The sequence below is a fragment of the Pteronotus mesoamericanus genome, unplaced genomic scaffold (genome assembly GCF_021234165.1).
Source record: "Pteronotus mesoamericanus isolate MK-2021 breed Mesoamerican mustached bat unplaced genomic scaffold, CSHL_Meso_final contig_657, whole genome shotgun sequence".
NCBI classification, from domain to species: domain Eukaryota; kingdom Metazoa; phylum Chordata; class Mammalia; order Chiroptera; family Mormoopidae; genus Pteronotus; species Pteronotus mesoamericanus.
In genome coordinates, this window is record NW_026555229.1 from 21,772,263 (window position 1) to 21,791,529 (window position 19,267).

The window sequence follows — 19,267 nt, forward strand, 5'->3', positions numbered from 1 at the left end:
GTGGGCACCTTTCAGATCCTCCTTCACTGAGATGTAGCAGTGGAAAGTTCCAGCAGGTCCATTCCACTCCTGAACAGAAAGGTCCCTACCTCTTCCCCCGCCACCACCAAGGGAAGCGAGGTGGGGGGACGGTCTACTCCAGCCCTTGCTCCTCAGTCTCAGATGCACAAGTGAATCACCTCTGAAGCTTTACAAATACCAATGCTATGCCCTGGCCGGTGTGGTTCAGTGGATTGAGCGCCAGCCTGAGAACCAAAGGGTCGCCAGTTCGATTCCCAGTCAGGGCACATGCCTGGGTTGCGGGCCAGGTCCCCGGGGTGGGGTGTGCCCAAGAGGCAACCACACATTGATGTTTCTCTTCCTCTCATTCTACTTCCCTTCCCCCTGTCTAAAAGTAAATAAAATCTTTTAAAAATATATACCAATGCCGAGTCCCACCTCTCCTCTTGATTGATCTAATGCAATGGGTCCTGGATGCTGCCTGGGCATCCGGGTTTTTTTAACCTCCCCTAGGCGATCCCGGTGTGCAGCCAATGTTGAGAACCACTGCGCTAGGTTCTAGAAACTCAGTGCACAGCTGGGGCTGGGGGGCAGCCCCGCCCACAACACTGTTTAGGGACAGAAAGGGCTGCAGGGCCGGCTGGGCAGGCGTGCCGCAGATGGGCATCCTCACCAGACCCCACGCCCACACCAGCAACGACCTGCGAAGAGCCGTCTGTCTGCGACAGGATGCAGGGACGCTGCCCGGCCCTGCCTGGGGTGTACCGCGTCCCCACCTGCTGGAGGCCGTACGATTATGTTTAGTTACTTGCTTACTTTAGGAATGTAAACAACATGGGACACTGTACAAACCTGGGGTGGCAAGCACCACAAAATGATTTACTTTGAGGCATCTGAATTACAAATGCAAACAACGAAATGCCGAACTCCTTTCTAACAATCCCTTTGCATGGAAAACGGAATCTGAATAAACGGCGATGCTCCTAGTGGGCTACCAGATTCATTTCCAGTCTCCCCGAGAAGGTCACTGGGAATAATTCTATTTTCTTGTGAATCTGTCTTTTGTAAGGATGAAGCAAAAACATGTCAGTCTTCCCAGTGGAAACACTGCCTTTGGCCCTGTGGTAGATGCAGAATCTGATCAGCCCTTCAAAAAAGAAAACACTTTAGGAAAGGGAGGGGGACAAGGGAAAGAGGCAGTTAAAACCAAGTTTCTCTGTGGTGTTAACAAGACTAAACAAAATTTAGGCTTTGAGATAAAACAGAACCCATGCCTCTGCCTTAGGAACACACCAACGATAGCACAGTGTATGCCAAGCCAGGTAGACCCAGACAGAGCACTTGCTTCGCGGCCCTCCAGCTGTGCGGCCCCGGGCCAGTTACTTGGCCTCTCCGAGCCTCGGTTTCTTCAGCTGTAACTGCGGGGTTGCTTTGAGAATTACAGAGTGTGTGCCAAGCCCTTGGGCTCTGCGTAGGCCTTCAAGGACCAGTGGGCCCTACCGTTATTCTCGGAACGACTGGCACCCATTTTTGCTGAATCCTGCAGCACCTAACTTGTCATGATCCTGAATCTTGGGGACCTGGGAACCACATTACCCCTGGGCAGCGGAATCTGCTCCTTTGTTTCCTGGGAGAAGGAAAAAAAGAGCAAGATCGGTCACAAGTCAGAAGTCAGCCTGCCCTGCATTCTGGGGTCACATGGACTGTTTACCAAAACAATCCGCTTTCGCCTCCTTGGAGCGGCCCAGTGGGAAAGGTCTCTCTGGGGAGGGCGGGTGCCTGAGGGGTGCTGTTCTTGCGATGTCCCTGCCCAGCCCGGACGGGCCGCCCCATCCCCCCTGCGAGAGGCCGGCCCGCGGCGGCCCCCACAGCAGGAGAGGAGGAGAGCCCTGAAAGGAGCGGGGGTGCCTGTCACACTTCTCCATAACCCCTGACGTGATGTGAAATTCTACAAGGTAGACCCTTTGAAATGCAAAATCTTCCCGAGTCCTTCAAATGTGTTTTTATTTTCTCGGGTTCCTAAGGCTGCTTTCAGACCCACCCATCAGCATTTCCCCCTCCCAATCAACTCACATTTAACAAAAAAAAAAAAAAAAAAAAGAAGAAGAAGAAGAAGAGGAAAAAGGAGGAGGCGGCGGCGGCTGTGGCTGCAGCAAAGACGTCTCTGTTTTTTGAAAAAGCTCAAGTATCTCCAGTTCCTGCAGGAGGAAAAAAAATCTCGTCCTACACTCCAGCGCCCTAGCATCCCCTCCTCCAAGACACCCTGCAGCCAACTTTCCCCTGGACGATCCCCTCTCCTAACCCGCACAGCGCTCACTCTGCTGCTGCTCAGATCTCTGAGAACTTTCGAGAGTCAAGAATCCGGTGCCCTCTGACCCGAGTCCGGGAAGGTTACGACAGGCACCACCGAAACCACAACCCGCAATTTTCGAAGCCCCAACCTTGATCCAAGACTGTGTGTACAGGAGGTTTGGATTAAACATCAAAGAAGAAGTTACCTTAACACAAAGTTGTTTGGCAAAGAAAATTACTTCACCATAAGAAGAACCCTAGGGGATGGTAAATTGCTTTTGAATATAGACTTTTCAGTGGCGCGGTCATTAATCATGTTAATGTAAACTGCGCTAAAACAAAACTTTTCTAAGCAAGTCTCTGGGCACATCAGCATATCTAAGCCTCTGGGTTTGTTTCCAAAGTTCACATCCCGGCACGCAATGGAACTGCAGTTAATGGGGTCAGCTATTACAGTGCAGCCCGCGACCTTGGGCCATAATAAAGGTGACTCAGCCGTGTAGAAGGAACCCTCGTAAAAGTTAGGCAGGAAGCACACACAGAAATTAACCGGACAAGGAGAGTCAATGATTTTGGAAAGTGCAGTCACTGGGCAAGCTGAAACAGCATTTGTCCTGGGATACCGAGGGAGGACAGCCGGCATTCCTCGCAGCACCCAGGCCCCTCGGCCCGCGCCCCGGCCGCGAGGCCGGAGGGCACAGCGGCGGAGGGACAGGGCCAGGAGAGCGCTGCCCTGCCGGCGACACCGCGCTGAGCCCCGCCTGGCTCGGCCATGTGCTTTTCGTGCTGGCAGCAAACCGGCTCTTTCAAGGGAGTACGCTGACAAAAAGGGCAGCTGCAGCGAAGCCAGAAGCCAAGAGGCAAAAACCTCGAAAAAGCCTGAGTTTGACTTTCCCCTCAAGCAAAAAAAAAAAAAAAAAAAAAAAACCCAGAAAGAAAGAAAGAAAAAAAAGCCACTTCACCTCTGGGGTTTGCAAGGGCTAATCTATTAAAGTGTCCCCCTGGCTGGATCAATTAAGGAGAGCCCCTCCACATCTGGTTTCCATCTAAGACCGAAATTTGTATTATCAGCATATTACATAACAAACGATGCCTGCAGGTTTCTTTTATTACACATCAGAGAGGGGTGTGTGGTGGTGGCGGTGGTAATGATGGGGGTTGTGCTGATCGGAGCATTTGCTTATTTCAGGTTTTTTTTTTTTTTTTTTAAGGGCAAGAACACAAAGTTTTCCATACAGTATGAAATTCAAAAAAGTCTCACTGCCCGGATCAAACACCCAGGAACCACCTGACGGGCGGGTGGGTCTGGCCCTCAGTCTCCAGGGCCCCCAGCACCAAGCGGAGGGCGACGAGGGCGTGCTTTTCCAAAAAGCGACGCAGAGCCGCGCCGGAGTGCTCCGCGGCGTCCTCTGCTGCCGGCTCCCAGCGTTTGCACTAGGCGCCCCCCTCTCGGCCTGCAGCCGGGGAGGAGAGCAGGCCTTCTCTGAGCTGCCGTCAGGCGCCTGCTCCCTGAGCCCACTTAAAGGACGCCCGGCCCACGAAGCTTCCACAGAGCGGGAGAGGCCAGGAGATGGTAGAGAAAGCAACAGGGAATACAGGCAGACTAAAAGGAGTGAACAGAAATAGCCTAAGAAATAACAACAGAGCTTCCCATAAAACGTCAATTTAGGGTAGCCACCAGGATACCAGGGAAGTTGTCTTAAAGCTCTCCCCAAAAGAACTTTACTAAATTCCAAAATGCCACACACATGCGACATACCCTAAGCTAAAAACAGGAGGGAGAAATAACCAAAAACATTCAACAGTGGCAAACGCGCGTTCTCTACTTGTCCTGCCAGCCTTAGAACGTTCAAGTTCATTCTGCAGCCATGGTGCCCGCCGGCTTTTATTTAACGCTTGTCTCTGACGTTAAAATGATTGCATATTAATATCTCCTTCTCAGGGGAAAATAGGAAGTCCTCAGCAACATTATTTGAATCACTCTGAAAACCATCTTGTTCTTCCGTGGGGCACTGGGGAGAAAACCACAAACCTGCCCCAAGCCTCTCCTTCATTTTCCAGACTGGGAGCTGGGTCAGCCCCCTCCTGGGTCTGCAGGGTGACTGGCAGCATCCAGACCCTCACCAAGGGCAGACACGGGGTCAAGGGCTTCAAATCCTGGACTCAGGAGCCAAACCTCCCCCTACCAACAGGGGCCTAGTGACCAGGACAAGTAGCTGTTTTGTTTATCTAGTAGTCTGCAGCTAAGAGGAAGGATAAAAACCTACAGATCTGCAACTCAGTATCAAAACTGTAACTGAGATAAGTTACTGTTAAGTGGATAAATTAAAATGAAACCAAAACCTGGCCAAGTCAGGAGCAGTGAATTTCACCCAGACTACTAACCATTCCTTCCCAAGTCCTCGAACCGGGTCACATCTTTTAACCTGGAGTCCAGAATGTGGAGCAAGGAGGGATCCCCCCTCCCAGCCCGTGGGAACTGCTGGGAACACATATGCTTGTGTGTCATTTGGAAGTCGGCTAATATGTTGTAAGCAGCACAAGACGCTTGCCTGGCTTCCCAGGCCAATAAACAATGCCATTCCAACTCCTACAGCAGTCAACAGAAAACAGTCCCTAGTCTCCACCATCCAACGATTCAACAAACATTTGTTCCTGCTGAACAACCGTCAGGCTGGCTCTCCCGGCACCCGCTCCGCCAAGGCGAGCGCCGTGGCGGTGGCTGCGGCGGCGGCGGCGGCAGCACGAATGCCCTGCCCAGGGTCCTGGCCCGGAATGCAGCCCGGGGCCACTGGCCCAACACCGAGTCCGGAGCCTACAACGTATGGAAGACTCGGAGTGTGGCCTATAGGAGGCAGAATCCCATTCATCAAATGCTGCAAAGAGCTGTTCTTTGTTCACCATCGTTCGAAGTACAGTACGTGTTAACGAAGCCGGGCGGTCAGATGGAGACAGCCCGGCTTCAGGGGGCGTCCGGGGGCGAAGGACTCGAGCAAGGCGGCTAGCGCCACTCACCGGGGCTCCGCTGCCCGGTCCCGAGCCACGAGCATTGTTCCGCAAGCCTGCGGGCGGGGGTGGGGAGCTGGGGGGGTGCACAAGGAGCCACTTGGGTCAACGCAAACCGAGGGCCCTCCCCGGACTTTGGGTGTCCCCACCTCCGCCGCCCCGCCCCGCCAGCGAAACCCCGAGAGGGGAAGCGGACTCCCACGGGTTTGCAAATCAAGGACTGGCAAAAATGTGACTCGACCGGTGTGCCCGTGCCGGACGGCCCTTCTCGCCATGTGCAAAAGCCACGCCGATGCCCCTCACTCTGCAGGCCCCCTTGGAGGCCATCCCACGAACTTCGCCCCCCGGGGCAGAACACCCTCCTCACCGGCAACGTGACCGCCCCGGCCGGTCCAGCAGCCGCGGAGCCCGCCGCTGCACGCCCGAATCCCGGGGGTGGCAGGCGAAAACTTCCGCGAACAAAAGAGTTGTCTGCAAACGATGCGGGAAGTTCGGGGCGAGCGGGACCGCCCGGGTCCTGGGGCTCGGGCGTCTTCCCCGCTGCTGCGAGCCAGGGCTCAAGTTGAGACGCGGAGAGGGGGACAACCCCCCGGGCGCAGCCGTCCCCGCGCCCGCCCCGGGAAGCACAGACTTTTCCGCAGGGGCCGGGCTGGCTCGCTCCCCTGGCTGCGCTCTGACAAGTCTTACGCCTGCACCAGGGGAGAGACTCAGCACCCCGAGAAACCACCCGCCCCAAAGCGAAACGAGGAAAAAAGGAAACCAACAGCATAAAAATAAAAAATAATAAAAATAAAAACAAGCAAGCCAAGCACACACGCGAGCAAGGCTCCCCCCAGCTGGTGCTGGGGCGCACACGGCAGGGTCCTCCGCTCTGGACCAGCCCCCGCCCCCACCCTGGCCGCCACCGCCGCCCCGGGGGTCGCTTACAGTGCGCGGCGGGACGCTCCGGTCGCGGGCCCCGCGCAGCCGCCGCCGGCGCTCGCCAAGTCGTCCGAGCTGCCCGCCGCACGTCCGCCGCGCGCACGCTCTCCAGCCGGCGCCGAGCGCTTTGTACCGAGCGGCTCCCAGGGAGGAGGAAATCGACTTGTCACTTCCTGAACTGTTTGCAACTCGTCCCTTTAACCGGCCCCGGCCAGGCCGCCAGCGCCCGCCGCGCCCGCCGCCGCCGCGGGGCCGCCCGACCGCGGCTGCGTGTCGCTGAGACCGGCGCTGTGCGGGCGGCGTCGCGGGCCCGGGCGCTCGGCGCGGCGGCGTGCAAGAGCCGGGCGGCGTGCGGCGGCGGCGGGCGAGTGTGCAGTGCGCGCAGCCGCCGGTGGGCGGGGAGTGGGGGGGTCGCGGCGCGCCGCCGGCGGGGCTAGAGGGCGTCCTGCGAGCTGAGCCGCGCGCCGCTCACCGAGCTCGCGCCTGCGAGGGCCCGGGAAGCGGGAAGTGGCCCCGGGCCCGGGCTCGGGCCAGGACCGCGCCGCGCCGCCGCGGCGGCCCCCGCGGCTGCCCGGGCCCGGGGCCAGGAGCCCCGCGGGCGTCCTCCCCCGCCCCCTGCACGAGCCGGGACTAAAACCCTGGGCCGCGTGGACTTCAGACGTCCAGCTTCCGGGTTGTTGGGTTTTTGAGGTTTTAAAGAAACGATCATTTCAGCGGCGCGCTGGGCGGCAGGGGAGGGGGGTCGTGTTAGTGTTGTCACACTCTGGGAAAATAAAGCGCCAGTTTCCTAACTCCGGGCGTTGATCGAAATAAAGGAATGTGTACTTCAGAAGCCACATCCCAAATATATGCAACTCGTGAAGGAAGGATTTGTGGTTGCTAAGCAGAGGCAGAGCATGTTTAGTTCTGTAACTTAGGATGTTGACTTAAGTTCAGGAATGTAACCCTGATAGAATACGCAGAGTATTTTCATTGTGCGGCTCACCTGGGGGAGGGGATTGTTTTCCCTGTGAAGCGAAGCCCTAGATTTCCCATCACTCCTGCCTATTGGTGTATGTTATTTTTATTGACCTTGCATCCAAAAGGAGATTTTTAAAGAGAAGGTTTTTAAAAAGAACTCCCTATGCCTGTTTTGTGTTCTCCTTTGCCAAAAAAACAAAACACCTCATTACTTTACATGGATTGTGTCTGCGCCATTTGAATGGTTCTATTCATAAATCAGGAAACTTTTTCTGTTGCTTCTAGGAACATTTAATTGGTTTTAATCCAACGTTTCAATCCCAGTATCAAACATAAATGAACAATTAACTTTTTGAGCTTGTGTGCACTTGGGAAACTATTATATTTCATGGCTACTGCTGAAATATTTCAGTTTCTCATCACACTGGACCCATTCTTTTTCAGAAACCCGTGCGCTAACATCTCCTTTCACACTACAGCTCACTCCAGCGGTTTCTGCTCCAGGATTAGGATGGACAGCGAATGAGAAGGAGGTGTCTATTCACTCACATAGATGATGTGGGACAGAATCCTAAGAAAACCAAAATGTGCGAATATGCGAAACACTGAGATAGCGACATCCTTAGACATCCTTACCCATAAACGTCGCTTTGAAAAGGGCCGATTTTGAGAGGAGAAAACCACGTCTCCCCAGGCTGAACAAAGCAAGGCACCGGGGATAACTTGGTAGTGCTGCCACGCTTCCCCAGTGCCATCTTATCATTATCACAGTGTCACCTCGGCCTTGGAGAGCTCTAAGAGTATAGTTTAATTTACTTTTTATTACGAGGCCTAGAGTGACTCCTGCTGGCAAACATTCAGTTTATTCCCGCAATTACCAGTTCATCAGGTCAACCTGAAAAACAAAATGCAGGGGTCCCAAGCCTGGAAACAATTATTGCAACCATTATTCTTGCTGCTTTCAGGGCGATTTTAGTCTCACAAAACTCTCGGGACTTTGGTTACGGCAAGCTCCTCTGCTGAAAAGCCTCCTTTCCAACGTAAAGTAGCTTTTCTTCTGGCTCGGAGACTTTATTGAGCGTGTACAGCACCAAAATACCTGCTTATGGAATTGTGCTGCTAACCAATGAATAGCTATTTCTCATGTACTTCATCTGAATCTCCAAAGGCTAAAAATATATACATTAAGGCCTGTGTCACTTAACCTTCCATATTATACAGCTCTTCCCACGTTATGTAGTAAGCTCCATAGATATAAAACACTTCCACTTTTTAGGGCTATACTATTAATATAATTCTTTATTATAAAAATCCTATCCAAAAGGTTTGTGTGTCAGAGTTTTGCTTAATTCAGAAGAGTAAATATAAACTCAGTTGAACTCCAGGTTTAAGGTACCATAAGCAGCAATTGGGGGCAGGGTGGAGGACGCAGTAAACTTCTACCTTTGTTCAATCCTAGGAAGTCAAAACCAAATCAAAACCAGATTTACAGCACAACCAGACACCTAAACACCAATTCATAGGCCAATTTAGGAATAAATCCGTAAGTAATCCAAAAATGAACACTTGTGACTTTTCCATTATAATTGACCAATACTAATCTGGTTAAACCACGGAATACCCTGGGAAATATAAGATGCGGGGATCACACACCGTCTCGCTCCACTGTAGGAAACCCGGGGGAGTACCCACCAGAGCTGGCGCCCCTCGCTGCCCTCTAAGCACGACCACCAAAAGGAGGGACGCCCGTGCGCACGGCCTCCCGTCACAGCCTACCCGAAGCTGCCTGGGAGCCTTACACAGTATCCCTCTCCGCAGAGAGCTCCCTCCTTCCAAGTTTAAAGCTCTTAAGCAACAGGAGACAAAAAGGGTGTATTTTATTAAGAAAGGGTGTGATCAACTATAACTTGTATCAACAAGCTAATAAAAGTATCCACCTAAGCACATTTGTGCAGAGGAGGGTAAAGGCTGGGATTTGATATGCACTAAGAAGTAGCCTAGGTAGTTAGTGGGTGTTTTATTTTTGCGCCTTTAGAACAAGATAAATGTGATAGTCAAACTAAGCTTTGACGTTTGAGTAAGACCAGACAAAGCTGTTCAGTTTTTCCCATCGAATCTATCTGCACCTGTGGTTTTAAAAGAGCCCACCATTAAAAAGTGATAAACCAGTTTGTCTCTGAGAATAACACATTCCTTTTAGACTAACAAAGTCAGCGAAACAAACATCAAACGTGTTATACATTGAACCCCACGGCAGTATGCAGATGTGTGTGTATTGACTCCTTTATTCAGTCCCCAAAAGCCACCACGCTTTTGTCACAACTGTTGAATTAAAAGCCAGTCATTCACATTTCACACTGTCCTTTCTACATCTGAAAAGATCTCTTTAAAACAGAATCTTTTAAAATTTCTTCTAATAGATGATGGGAAGACAGACATAACCAAGTTCACCTGAAGCATTTTCAAAGAGATTGGCTACTGAAAACAAGTTAGCAAAATACGCTTCTTTGGAAAATATGGGGAGGTTTGATTAGAGACGGAAACTAAAAATCTGTACTCACGATGGGACAATTTTCTTAGGTGGATCTTCTTCAAAAAAATAAGGCCTGTGATTGTCCCCACATCGATGATCAAGGTACAACTAACTGCCCTATCTACATAGGCATGTATGACACACTGAACTTTGTTCTTTCCTTCCTCTTTTTATCTTGTGTTCTGAAACCCTCCCACCGATGAAATGAGTTACAGCTCTGACTTGGAATCTCGTGTGTGTGCGCACGCGTGCACACGCATACATACCCCATATCTATACACAGGCATTTTATAAGAGGTACTTCGGTTCTTGGGGACAAAGTTACTTTTTGATTCAAGAACTAAATAAAACAAATTTATTTTCATTGAAAAATAAGCACAGCATTAAATTTAATGATACCAATCTAACTCCTTTGACACGAAATGAGAGTTGAAAGCAGCTTGAAGGGAATGCCTATTGAAATCAGCGCGTGTGAATCTGCAGAGCTTTGAGACCAAGCGTCTAGCACCATTGAGGTACGAAGCACGCCAGCTGGGACGGCATTGTGCACCACAAAGTGTGGGTTGTAAGCCTAATAAGTCCTGAACACAAACCCTGATTTCCAAGTTGGCAGGTGCTGAAAACACAGCAAATGTCACGCTTGCAACTCACGGGCTGGAGGAGCTCTGGGTAAAGTAAGCTAAAAAGAACAGAGCAACAGTTAAAACTTAGTTCAACTTGATATTACTTTTTTTTTCCCCCCCCCAAAGTTAACAGTCGAAATTGGTGTTAGGTGCTACAAGAAAACCCAAGCCATGAAAGAACAAGGCATTGAAAAGCTTATGCATGATACATAGCGAAAATAAATATCATGAAGGCTATTCGCTATCAACATGCAAAGTTACTGGTTTATGTAAAACTTACCAAAGCTATTTTACTATTTTAATACCAAGATTCAAAAGCATAGTTACCTCCTGGCCTTTCCCTGATCTATTTATGATCTTAGCAGAAGTAGACTCTAATTAGTGTCACTATAAACATGATTACTCACTTTAGCTTGACTCAGTTACTCTACCAAAAACATAACTAAAAATAAGTTACAATATTTTCATATTGCTATACACTGAATTGAATTTAATCTAGAAAATATTTCAACAGCACACCCAGACTAAATGTTTGTTATTATCTTCAAATGAAAACAACTTCAATATTTTTCTTAAGATATTCTTTAGGGGAATTCCGATTTAGTATTTGAGATTCAAGCCCAAAATTTAACTTAATTTTTCTCTTCTGTCAACTATCTACCATATAAGTCACTGCCTCAAGAGAAATCTATTTTTAACTCATCCCTGGTGATATGCTCAAAGCCTATCCCCACAAAAGTGAAACCGAGTAATTTTCATTTTCATTATGTAGTGAGGAAACTGTTCAATTAGGTATAGTTTATGATGTCAGAGTTGAAATTCCCAATTTGAAGACTGAATCTTTTGGACTTGAAATACCAAGGGAAAAAAAAATCAGTCTCTGGCTCCAATGGGTAGAACATTCCTGAGAGCAGTATGAAAAAAACATTTTCCCTGCATGTTATGTTAGCCTGTGAATTTCTTTTCTTTCTTTCTTTTTTTTTTTAAGATTTTATTTATTTATTTTTAGACAGAGGGGAAGGGAAGAAGAAAGAAAGGAAGAGAAACATCGATGTGGGGTTGCCTCTCATGCACCCCTGACTGGGGACCTGGCCCACAACCCAGGCATGTGGCCTGACTGGGAATCGAACCAGCGACCCTTTGGTTCACAGGCTGGCGCTCAATCCACTGAGCCACATCAGCCAAGGCAGCCTGTGAATTTCTTAACTCTCCTCAGCACTTTTGTCAATCTTCTGTATGAATCAAAAGCAAAGGTATTTTATGATGTTTTATTTCATTATTATATCCATTACTGTTTATAAGAGGGACCAGCCTTGCCTATTTTGTACATGCATATCCTGTAGCTGACCTGAAACAGAAAAGAATTATTATAAATGAGGGTGCATGTGAGGGGCTGCTGCCAGGATCACCAGGTTGGCTATAGGCAGGTTAAGAGACTTCTGATCAAGATGCAGGCGAAGGTAAACACGCTTCGCCTCCAACTACATCAAAAACTACAACTAAACTACAAAACAAACACCACCCGCATTCATCAGAAAATCGTAATGCATGGAAGTCCAACAACCAGGGATTTAAAGAAGCCACATTCATCCAGATAGGTGCCCTTTTCTACAATAGGCCACGCTACTAAGACAGGGAGTCAGAGCAGCTCTACCTAATACACAGAAATAAACACAGGGAGGCTGCCAAATTGAAGAGACAAAGAAATATGGCCCAAATTAAGAACAGAACAACATGTTCTAGGAAAAGAACTAAATGAAATGGAGATGAGCAATCTATTAGATGCAAAATTCAAAACACTGGTTATCAGGATACTCGAAGACTCATTGGGTACTGCAACAGCATAAAAAGACCCAGGCAGGAATAAGGCTGCATTAAGTGAGATAAAGAAAAATCCACAGGGGACCAACAGTCAGGGAGATGAAACCAAGATTCAAAACAACAATTAGGAACATAAGGAAGAAAAAAGCATTTAATCAGAACAGCAAAAAGAAAAAAACAAATAAAAAATAACGAGAACAGAAGAAGGAGCCTCTGGGATATCTCCAAACATACCAACATCAGAGTCACGGGGTGCCAGAAGGAGAAGAGGAAGAGTAAGAAATTGAAAAAATAATGAAAGAAAACTTTCCTAATTTGGTAAAGGAAATAGACATTCAAGTCCTGGCAGCACAGAGTCCCAAACGAATTAAACCCAAAGAGGACCAGAGCAAAACACATCATAATTAAAATGCCTAAGGTCAAAGATAGAGAATCTTAAAAGCAGCAGGAGAAAACTTGAGAGTGCCCTACAATGGCGTTCCCAAAAGACTGCCAGCTGATTTCTCAAAAGAAACCTTGCAGGCAAGGGGCTGGCAAGAAGTATTCAAAGTGATGAAAATCAAGGACCTACAACCTAGATTACTCCATCCAGCAAAACTATTATTTAGAATCGAAGAGCAGATAGAGTGCTTCCCAGACAAGGTAAAGCTAAAGGAGTTCATCATCACCAAGCCATTATTATATGAAAATGTTAAAAGGAACTACATAAAAAAAGATCAAAACTATGAACATTAAAATGCACAACTATCAACAACTGAATCTAAAAAATCAACGAAGCAAACCAGCAGAACACGAAGAGAACCATAGATAAGGAGATCACTTGGAGGGCTATCAGCTGGGAGGGGGAAGGGAGAGAATGCGGGGGGAGGGTACAGGGATTAAGAGGTACAAATTGGTAGGTACAGAGCAGATGAGGGGATATTAAGAACAGTACAGGATATGGAGAAACCCAAGAACTTATATGCATGACCCATGGACAGGAACTAAGGGCGGGGACTGCCAGAGGGAACTGGGGTACCAGGCGGAGGGGGGCAAAGGGAGAAAAACTGGGACAACTGTAATAGCAAAATCAATAAAATATATTTTTTTAAATGTTTTAAAAAAAGAATTATAATAAATGAGAACTTGGCTTGCTATTTTAAATACTATTTTACAGCCCCTCTTAACCTTCACAAAGAACAAAGAACAGCAAAAAAACTTGATCAAAACCAGGTTATTCAACCACTGCGCTGTTAACCTGTCTACCTTAAGAGTAGCAGCGCTTTATGTCTGCCCCAAAAATCTACTCGTATTGTACTGACCTCATCCCCACAGGACGTTAACACTGGTTCAGAGACTTAAGGTCTGTGGTTCGCTAGACAAAGTGACACGGGTCTGGTCATACTTCTGCGGTCATACTAAGCACCCCAGGGACGGAGATACTACTCGCTTAACCACCAATGAAATGGTTAAATAATTCTGAAAACCAAATGTTTTCTAGACTAGCATAAACAACTAATCCACTGTGCTTTACATACTATAATGTCAGTTTCAAGATAAACCAAGGTCTAATCAGATAAACTGCTTGAAGTATCACCCAACATCAAACTTCAATTTTTTAATTTATCTTCTGAATCTACAGAGAGAGAAACATCAACATGCCATTTCACCCACCCATGTATTCATTAGTTGCCTCTTTTATTATTACTATTATTCATTGATTTTAGAAAGCAAGAGAGGAAGGGGGAAAGGGAGGGAGGGAGAGAAAAATCAATTTGTTGTTCCACTTAGTTATGCATTCATTGGTTGATTCTTGTATGTGCCCTGACCAGGGGCTGAACCTAAAACCTTGGTGTATCAGGACGACGCTCCAACCAACTGAACTACCTGGCCAGGTCCCCAACATTACACTTTAAAATGCAATTGTGAACGGCACTGTTACCTCATCTTAAAGTAAAGGAAAAAGAAACATGACTCATTGATCAAAGAAATCAAATCTCGATGCAAGGTGGAAATCGGTAATAAAATCTTAGCCCAGTGCTTCCTGAATGCCCAGTAAAAGACCTAAATCCAACCCCAAGACTTTCACTACACCTGATGCAGGCCATTTGGGGAACCTGCATTCGGTTTCCTTGTTTCAAGTCCCTGGGAACAATGCCTTGGCATCCAGACCTGAGGAAGGAAGGGGACCATAACCTGGCATTTCTTTCCAATTCAAATGCATCCACATTAACATTTCCCCCATCAGACCTACATTTATTACTAAATAATTACCACTTAGACAGACAATGATCTTAAACCTGAGGGAACTTTGGAGCCTGCTGGGACACATCGAAAGGGCATTTTATGAAAATCTGGCATTATGATTTCTGGTCCTCACTTCTTCACTAATCAAAGAGGTGCTTCAGCACTAGCCCTACCTAGAGACTAAGGAAGGAGCTACAGAGTATGATTTTCTTAGAAGGTCTGAAAAGCCCAGCTATTCCACACTTTCCCTGGTACTAACTCATCTAGCACTCACCTCCTCTCTTCACTCTTAGAACAGAAATGCCTCACAATGAAAATGGATCCATTCACCCAGTGGCACTGAGGGGTAAGATCCTGAACAATTCAATTAGTCCCACTGGGAAGAAGGGCCCTTGGAGGAAAGAATATGTATTTGGCATCCACGTGTGCGAGGCATCATGCTACGCTGTCTCACATGTATTTTTCTCATCTAGCACCATAACCCTGTTATATAGACTCCGCACAGCTGCGTCTCCCTCCACTGTGTCAGACCGCTTCAAAGGGAGGTGCTGAAGGAGACACAACTTTACGGAGGCATCTCCTAGACACTAGGTACTTTGTGAGCACCTTTACCTTTAACGTACTCCAGTTTCACTGAGGGAATAAGCAGGTCTGGGGCAGATGGGCAGTAGCTCGGACAGGTGTGAGACGTGAGATGGACAGACCCATGCACTGTACCCAAGCATGGGTCTCCGTGTAGCACGAAGAAGTAGGAGTCTCCAAGCGCTGCGACCTTAGAGGGCTGAATTAGGTCACCTGTGGGCGTGCAGTCTGTGTGTGCTTAAGGCAAAAAAGAATCAAATTAGGGAGATCCTTCAGAGTATCACAATTTTACTTAGGCCCCATGTTGACCTTAATCTTTCTATACAGAAAAAAGAAATGGACTAATCAATTAGATGTAAATTTCTGTGTTTCCAGGATAAAACATCTCTACAGTCAAATAAATACAATCATTTTCTCCAAAATTTAGTATTTAAAAAAGAACTTCACTTTGATACTTATTCTACTACGTACAACAGATTTTAAATACAAATCATCTGTCACTATAAAATGGAAAGAACCAAAATAACTTCGGTTGAAAATTAAGTCATTAATCAAACAGACTTAGTAACAAAATGGCCTCTCTGACTCCCGGCTGTATAAGGGCTTTATCACCCAGAGATTCCCAGAGGGAGCCTCAGCTGACCCGATGAACGCACCTTCAGAAAAGGCGGTTACTTCGCCGCGGGGGCCAAAATATGGGATTCCCCCCCCCCGCCCCGGTGTAAGCCAATTAATTACTTTTTAATTAAAATAACAACCATAACAATTGGCACTTCTGACTACAAAGCCCTATGGAAGACTTCTGTCCCATCTCTTGAACCAACTACATCATCGGGGAGGTGGCCCTGCGGGCCCTCCTCGGGGACCCAAGGTGCTCCTTGCGGACCTGCCGGGCCTTCCAGAGGGAGCCAGCCGCGGACTTGGGTGCCGCGCTGTGCCTGCTTCTCAAAAACCACCAAACGTTATGCTCCTTCAAAACAACAGCATAAAAGCAGCTTCCCTGAATCACAAATGGATCTCAAAAGTTCTATTTATAAATAACACAACGTGTAGTTTTCCCTCACAATTTCGGTCCTTTCTTCCAAAACTTGCATACAGCTCTTTTTAGTTCAGCCCAGTGTATTTTATTAAATACCATATTATGACTTCCCCCATTCGGGTCCCAGCTAAGCTTCTTGTGGAGGACAGGGAAGGAAAACCTAATTATTGCTGCTTCAGTGCACCTAAATTTATTTCGTTGCCAAAACCAACAGCGTCGGGGCTAGATGCTGCCACAGGAAGGCGCCGGATCTGGACTGAGAACTGCTTCCCTCTGCTCTCCCCCTCCCTCCCCACCCCTCCAAGTCTCGGGGTTGGAAATCATCTTAACGTGTTTCATCCTAACATTTTTTTAGCCAGGATGTACTAAAATTAGATGGGAACAAAGGCCTGACATTTTCGTGGTAGAGGAGGGGTTCGGGGGAAAACGTGGACTGGCAGCACCTAGTCCTCTGCGGTTCGCCTTCGCCTCCAGACCGGCCCCTCCCTCGGGGGAGCAAGGCTACAGCAGGGGCACTGCGCCCGTCCCAGCGGGGCTGCCGTTCCGTGTCATCGCTGATGACAGCAACTGCTTCCTCGGCAGGCCCGCCGGCGAAGAGCGGTAAACGCAGCTCAGGGTCTCCTTGTTCCACCAGACAGTTTCAGATCCAGGATATGCTAACTGCTGGTTCATGTGTACATTCTTAGGTATTTGGAAAAACAAATGCATTAGATTCGCTTTCCTCAAAAAGCTCTTGTTAGCATGCACAGTAAAGATCACTTACTAACATACTTATCATTTCCTGATGCAGTAATAAAAATACATATCTGAAAATGTAACATAGGAAAATTTATTGGTTCTTCAGGATGGGCCATGCAAAAATGAAAAAGTACATTTTGTTTTTTTCTGTCTTCCTCTAATAAACTAGGCCAGTAATTTGTAAACAGCTTAAGACACACTGATCTTTGGTTGCCTGTCTTTCTTATAATGGCATCAGCAAGACAGAAGTACATTCTTCCAGCCTCTACCTCTCAGTTTTTGAAGCTCTTCTCCATAAAAGCAGGATATGGATACATTCATGTCTTGGGGTTCATTCCTATCTTTTTAAATTGGTTTCCTCGGGCCTAAACTACAGGTCCACATAGTTACAGCTCAAAATTCAGTCTGAGAAGCCCTTTTAATGATTCATTCTAATGCACTGTGTTGTAAAGATTTTTAAAACTCAGTACATACCGATTCAAGCTCTCTTTTTTTTCTGGTTACTGGAGCCCATCTTGACATCTAAGCTGGAAATAAATGATCTTTCAACAACACTCCAGGGATTTTGCTAAGGTCATATTCAATCATTCATTAGGCTTCTTACCCCTCGCTTTTCAGAGTTCCATTGTAGAACTGGTTTTATTCAGCATTTATGTAGCCTGTGGGCCTGGGTATTTGTCTGCTTAATGTTGAGTTTCATTTCTATGCCCCTAACATAGGAATCCATTAATTGACCAAAGAATTTCAAACTATTCTTTTACTTTTCTAACAAATTGCATGGTGTGTATGAAGAATAAATTAGCATTAATTTTCTTGAATTAACTGTTCATAAAACGTGCTCATGTGCTCCCCCGTCTTCTGAGGACATCTCTGTCTCCTGCTTAACAGAGAGAAATGGTTTCCTAGCTTTTTCCCCCACTTGCACTTGTCCTTCAACCTATCACGCTCCTCGTCTCCCGCAACCAAGCTCTGGGTGACGGCAGCCTCCTCCCAGGGAAGTGCACTAGATAAGGCTCCTCCCGGGCCGTCCACAGCTCCGCACGCAGTCAGCGAGTGATGGCCGCTCGGGACGCAAGCCGCCCCCGCTCTCCAGCAGAAGGCTGTCTCCGGGGCACAGGCGCGCTGGTTGGCACACAGCGCCGGACACGACACGTCCAACCCAGGTCTCCCCCCACCCCAGAAGGCTGGCCTGGAGGGCAACTGATTTTTCACAAATTTTGTATTTTTTCACTGTAGTCTCCACATACAAACATGCACACACGAATATATAAAATAAAATTATTTAAGAGAACATGCATCAAAGTCTATTAACATAAGTAGGGATACTCTATTTCTTTACATATCAATTCAAGGAAAATTATTCCAGAGCCATATAAAACTTAATTACTATTATAGGTTCCTGAAAAATTAAGGTTTCCATTATGCTGTAGATGAATGGGAATTAATAAGGTCAACTTGCAGCGCTGCATGACAGTACCACAGAAATTTAAAGATAAGAAATACGCGAACTGAGACATGCTATTCCTATGAAGACTAAAAATCTTTTGTATATGTTTACCTCCCTCCTTCCCTGCAAAATAGAGAACTGCACGCATATCGCAGATGGAGAAGAAAGGGCAACTCGTTGTTACTACAATGGGGATTAAAAAATAATCATTCAAGGACAGTTTGAGCTCATTTTAAAATGGTTTGTCAAGCCGCCAAGAGCAGCAGCGTCAGGTTCGATTCTCGCATACGTACACGCTGGTCCCGAAAAACAACTCTAACTTGTGCACCTGGCTCAAAACAAAATGTTCTGAAAACTTTCTATTTGTTCATGGGTGTAGCGCGCCCATTCAGGCCTCAGGCCTCTTTGGACTTGCGCATGCACTTCCACACAGAAGTGGCCTGTTATGCAGTAATAACATCATAATGAAAAGCAACAATTCTGGGCAGGCTCCATAGAGAGCTCTCGTTTGCATTTCAAACAAGTTTCCCCAAAATAAGAGTGTCTTTTGATGAAATAAAATTACAATTCCAACTTCTTATGCTGAGAAAACAGCCCTCGCTACATCACTCACTGCTCCCTTTATAACCCCATCATTCCTCTCCCAGTTCGCCCCAGTCATATGACTGAACAAACCCCGAGTAACAATAATGTGCTTATGACTTGTTTCAGTAACTCGGTGACATTTACTGCCCTGGTTTTTAAAGCATGGTATTATTTGAAAGTACCAATTTATTGTCATATGTTTGGACCTTCCGTTTGTTCTGATTTCAACCTGAGACGCTGACTTCCAGAGGGACCAAACAACGACAAGAAGAGATGATAGCTCCCTTTCCTAACATTCTCAACAGATCCCCCCAAAAATCCTCCATCTCTGCCAGTGGAGCAAACACACCCCCACAACCGTGGCTCAAGGAGCCTTCAAACAAAGACCCAGTCCGAGCTATTAGTGAGGCAAGCCCACATCTCGTTCCGGTCACAGAGAAAGTCTACTTTGTTAGGCTGGTGCTTAAAAATAGCACGTATGCAACAGCTCAAAA

The 19,267-nt window shown here is 47.3% G+C and overlaps 1 protein-coding gene across 2 annotated transcripts in view; it reads right to left on the reverse strand.

The window, feature by feature from the left end:
- EEF1AKMT2 (EEF1A lysine methyltransferase 2) overlaps positions 1 to 19,267 on the reverse strand; it is a 61,423-nt gene that overhangs the window by 25,109 nt on the left and 17,047 nt on the right. Inside the window, exons 7-8 of one of the 2 annotated variants that reach the window (XR_008529796.1) lie at positions 14,995 to 15,201; positions 9,950 to 10,391 (exon numbers count right to left, since the gene is read on the reverse strand). The exons of the other annotated variant lie outside the window; for it this stretch is intronic. The gene's annotated coding sequence lies outside the window, so the exon portion shown is untranslated. Of the gene's footprint in view, positions 1 to 9,949; positions 10,392 to 14,994; positions 15,202 to 19,267 lie in introns of those variants that run through there. 2 annotated transcript variants of the gene reach the window in all.